We start from the raw sequence: 6000 nt of genomic DNA, 5'->3' as shown, positions 1-6000 counted from the left end.
ATCGTCGTTTTGTTTTTCAGTACTGAAATCAGTATTAAAGTGGATAATCGCAATACTGAATTTTAGTACCGAAATGAGTGATGTAAAACATAGTCGGGTCATCTTGGTGCTATATTTCAGTACTGAAATCAATATTGAAATATTAAGGTGGATAATCACAATACTGAATTTTAGTACCGAAATTAGAAATTTGCAACTCAGTCGGGTCATCGTGGTGTTGTTTTTTCAGTATTGAAATCTTAACGTGGTTAATCTCAATGCTATATTTTAGTACCAAAATTAGTGATATAGAATTGAGTCATGCGTTCATCCAGCTGTTTTTCAGTACTGAAATCAATACTGCAATATTTACATGGATAATCGCAGTACCGAATCTTAGTAACAAATTTGTGATATACAGTTATGTCTCGTGATCATCGTTTTGTTTTTAAGTCTTGAAATCAGTATTGAAATATTAGTGGATAATCGCAATACTGAATTTTAATACCAAAATTAGTGATATACAACTGAGTGTGATGATCGTCATTTTATATTTCAGTATTGAAACCAATATTGATATATTAATGTGGATAATCACAATACTAAATTTTAGTACTGAAATTAGTGATACACGACCGAGTCGGCTCATCGTGGTGCTGTATTTCAGTATTGAAGTCAGTACGGAAACGTTAACATGTATAATCATAATACTGAGTTTTAATACCAAAATTAGTGATATAGAACCGAGTGAGGTGTTAGTCATGCTATTTTTTTATACTCAAATCAATAGTGACGTATTAACATTGATAGTCGCAATACTGAATTTTATACCGAAATTAGTGATATAAAACTGAGTCAGGTCATCCTAGTGCTATTTTTAGTTTTGAAATCAGTATTGAAAAATTAACGTGAAGAATCACAATACTGAATTCTAGTACCAAAATTAGTGATATACAAGTGAGTCGGGTGATCTCGTTTTGTATTTCAGTACTGAAATCAGTATTGAAATATTAAGGTGGATAATCGCAATACTGAATTTCAGTACCGAAATGAGTGATATAGAACATAGTCGGGTCATCTTGGTGATCTAGTTCAGTATTGAAATCAGTACTGAAATATCAACGTGGATAATCAGAACACTGAATTTTAGTACCGAAATTAGTGATATACAATCGAGTCGCGTCATCATGGTGCGGTTTTCAATATTAAATATTAATGTGGATAATCACAATACTAAGTTTTAGTACTGAAATTAGTGATATAGAACCGAGTCAGGTGTTAGTCAAGCTATTTTTTAGTACTCAAATTAATACTGAAATACTAACATGGATAATCGCAATAGTTAAATTTATACCGAAATCAGTGATATAGAAGTGAGTCGGGTGATCGTCGTTTTGTTTTTCAGTACTGAAATCAGTATTAAAGTGGATAATCGCAATACTGAATTTTAGTACCGAAATGAGTGATGTAAAACATAGTCGGGTCATCTTGGTGCTATATTTCAGTACTGAAATCAATATTGAAATATTAAGGTGGATAATCTCAATACTGAATTTTAGTACCGAAATTAGAAATTTACCACTCAGTCGGGTCATCGTGGTGTTGTTTTTTCAGTATTGAAATATTAACGTGGTTAATCTCAATGCTATATTTTAGTACCAAAATTACTGAGATAGAATTGAGTCATGCGTTCATCCAGCTGTTTTTCAGTACTGAAATCAATACTGCAATATTTACATGGATAATCGCAGTACCGAATCTTAGTAACAAATTTGTGATATACAGCTAAGTCTCGTGATCATCGTTTTGTTTTTAAGTCTTGAAATCAGTATTTAAATATTAGTGGATAATCGCAATACTGAATTTTAATACCAAAATTAGTGATATACAACTGAGTGTGATGATCGTCATTTTATATTTCAGTATTGAAACCAATATTGATATATTAATGTGGATAATCAGAATACTAAATTTTAGTACTGAAATTAGTGATACACGACCGAGTCGGCTCATCGTGGTGCTGTATTTCAGTATTGAAGTCAGTACGGAAACGTTAACATGTATAATCATAATACTGAGTTTTAATACCAAAATTAGTGATATAGAACCGAGTGAGGTGTTAGTCATGCTATTTTTTTATACTCAAATCAATAGTGACGTATTAACATTGATAGTCGCAATACTGAATTTTATACCGAAATTAGTGATATAAAACTGAGTCAGGTCATCCTAGTGCTATTTTTAGTTTTGAAATCAGTATTGACAAATTAACGTGAAGAATCACAATACTGAATTCTAGTACCAAAATTAGTGATATACAAGTGAGTCGGGTGATCTCGTTTTGTATTTCAGTACTGAAATCAGTATTGAAATATTAAGGTGGATAATCGCAATACTGAATTTCAGTACCGAAATGAGTGATATAGAACATAGTCGGGTCATCTTGGTGATCTAGTTCAGTATTGAAATCAGTACTGAAATATCAACGTGGATAATCAGAACACTGAATTTTAGTACCGAAATTAGTGATATACAATCGAGTCGCGTCATCATGGTGCGGTTTTCAATATTAAATATTAATGTGGATAATCACAATACTAAGTTTTAGTACTGAAATTAGTGATATAGAACCGAGTCAGGTGTTAGTCAAGCTATTTTTTAGTACTCAAATTAATACTGAAATACTAACATGGATAATCGCAATAGTTAAATTTATACCGAAATCAGTGATATAGAAGTGAGTCGGGTGATCGTCGTTTTGTTTTTCAGTACTGAAATCAGTATTAAAGTGGATAATCGCAATACTGAATTTTAGTACCGAAATGAGTGATGTAAAACATAGTCGGGTCATCTTGGTGCTATATTTCAGTACTGAAATCAATATTGAAATATTAAGGTGGATAATCACAATACTGAATTTTAGTACCGAAATTAGAAATTTACCACTCAGTCGGGTCATCGTGGTGTTGTTTTTTCAGTATTGAAATATTAACGTGGTTAATCTCAATGCTATATTTTAGTACCAAAATTACTGAGATAGAATTGAGTCATGCGTTCATCCAGCTGTTTTTCAGTACTGAAATCAATACTGCAATATTTACATGGATAATCGCAGTACCGAATCTTAGTAACAAATTTGTGATATACAGCTAAGTCTCGTGATCATCGTTTTGTTTTTAAGTCTTGAAATCAGTATTTAAATATTAGTGGATAATCGCAATACTGAATTTTAATACCAAAATTAGTGATATACAACTGAGTGTGATGATCGTCATTTTATATTTCAGTATTGAAACCAATATTGATATATTAATGTGGATAATCAGAATACTAAATTTTAGTACTGAAATTAGTGATACACGACCGAGTCGGCTCATCGTGGTGCTGTATTTCAGTATTGAAGTCAGTACGGAAACGTTAACATGTATAATCATAATACTGAGTTTTAATACCAAAATTAGTGATATAGAACCGAGTGAGGTGTTAGTCATGCTATTTTTTTATACTCAAATCAATAGTGACGTATTAACATTGATAGTCGCAATACTGAATTTTATACCGAAATTAGTGATATAAAACTGAGTCAGGTCATCCTAGTGCTATTTTTAGTTTTGAAATCAGTATTGAAAAATTAACGTGAAGAATCACAATACTGAATTCTAGTACCAAAATTAGTGATATACAAGTGAGTCGGGTGATCTCGTTTTGTATTTCAGTACTGAAATCAGTATTGAAATATTAAGGTGGATAATCGCAATACTGAATTTCAGTACCGAAATGAGTGATATAGAACATAGTCGGGTCATCTTGGTGATCTAGTTCAGTATTGAAATCAGTACTGAAATATCAACGTGGATAATCAGAACACTGAATTTTAGTACCGAAATTAGTGATATACAATCGAGTCGCGTCATCATGGTGCGGTTTTCAATATTAAATATTAATGTGGATAATCACAATACTAAGTTTTAGTACTGAAATTAGTGATATAGAACCGAGTCAGGTGTTAGTCAAGCTATTTTTTAGTACTCAAATTAATACTGAAATACTAACATGGATAATCGCAATAGGTAAATTTATACCGAAATCAGTGATATAGAAGTGAGTCGGGTGATCGTCGTTTTGTTTTTCAGTACTGAAATCAGTATTAAAGTGGATAATCGCAATACTGAATTTTAGTACCGAAATGAGTGATGTAAAACATAGTCGGGTCATCTTGGTGCTATATTTCAGTACTGAAATCAATATTGAAATATTAAGGTGGATAATCACAATACTGAATTTTAGTACCGAAATTAGAAATTTACCACTCAGTCGGGTCATCGTGGTGTTGTTTTTTCAGTATTGAAATATTAACGTGGTTAATCTCAATGCTATATTTTAGTACCAAAATTAGTGATATAGAATTGAGTCATGCGTTCATCCAGCTGTTTTTCAGTACTGAAATCAATACTGCAATATTTACATGGATAATCGCAGTACCGAATCTTAGTAACAAATTTGTGATATACAGCTAAGTCTCATGATCATCGTTTTGTTTTTAAGTCTTGAAATCAGTATTGAAATATTAGTGGATAATCGCAATACTGAATTTTAATTAGAAAATTAGTGATATACAACTGAGTGTGATGATCGTCATTTTATATTTCAGTATTGAAACCAATATTGATATATTAATGTGGATAATCACAATACTAAATTTTAGTACTGAAATTAGTGATACACGACCGAGTCGGCTCATCGTGGTGCTGTATTTCAGTATTGAAGTCAGTACGGAAACGTTAACATGTATAATCATAATACTGAGTTTTAATACCAAAATTAGTGATATAGAACCGAGTGAGGTGTTAGTCATGCTATTTTTTTATACTCAAATCAATAGTGACGTATTAACATTGATAGTCGCAATACTGAATTTTATACCGAAATTAGTGATATAAAACTGAGTCAGGTCATCCTAGTGCTATTTTTAGTTTTGAAATCAGTATTGAAAAATTAACGTGAAGAATCACAATACTGAATTCTAGTACCAAAATTAGTGATATACAAGTGAGTCGGGTGATCTCGTTTTGTATTTCAGTACTGAAATCAGTATTGAAATATTAAGGTGGATAATCGCAATACTGAATTTCAGTACCGAAATGAGTGATATAGAACATAGTCGGGTCATCTTGGTGATCTAGTTCAGTATTGAAATCAGTACTGAAATATCAACGTGGATAATCAGAACACTGAATTTTAGTACCGAAAATAGTGATATACAATCGAGTCGCGTCATCATGGTGCGGTTTTCAATATTAAATATGAATGTGGATAATCACAATACTAAGTTTTAGTACTGAAATTAGTGATATAGAACCGAGTCAGGTGTTAGTCAAGCTATTTTTTAGTACTCAAATTAATACTGAAATACTAACATGGATAATCGCAATAGGTAAATTTATACCGAAATCAGTGATATAGAAGTGAGTCGGGTGATCGTCGTTTTGTTTTTCAGTACTGAAATCAGTATTAAAGTGGATAATCGCAATACTGAATTTTAGTACCGAAATGAGTGATGTAAAACATAGTCGGGTCATCTTGGTGCTATATTTCAGTACTGAAATCAATATTGAAATATTAAGGTGGATAATCACAATACTGAATTTTAGTACCGAAATTAGAAATTTACCACTCAGTCGGGTCATCGTGGTGTTGTTTTTTCAGTATTGAAATATTAACCTGGTTAATCTCAATGCTATATTTTAGTACCAAAATTACTGAGATAGAATTGAGTCATGCGTTCATCCAGCTGTTTTTCAGTACTGAAATCAATACTGCAATATTTACATGGATAATCGCAGTACCGAATCTTAGTAACAAATTTGTGATATACAGCTAAGTCTCGTGATCATCGTTTTGTTTTTAAGTCTTGAAATCAGTATTGAAATATTAGTGGATAATCGCAATACTGAATTTTAATACCGAAATTAGTGATATACAACTGAGTGTGATGATCGTCATTTTATATTTCAGTATTGA

The sequence above is a fragment of the Aegilops tauschii genome, chromosome 3 (assembly GCF_002575655.3).
Source record: "Aegilops tauschii subsp. strangulata cultivar AL8/78 chromosome 3, Aet v6.0, whole genome shotgun sequence".
Classification (NCBI taxonomy): domain Eukaryota; kingdom Viridiplantae; phylum Streptophyta; class Magnoliopsida; order Poales; family Poaceae; genus Aegilops; species Aegilops tauschii.
Note: the sequence above shows the minus strand (reverse complement) of the source record.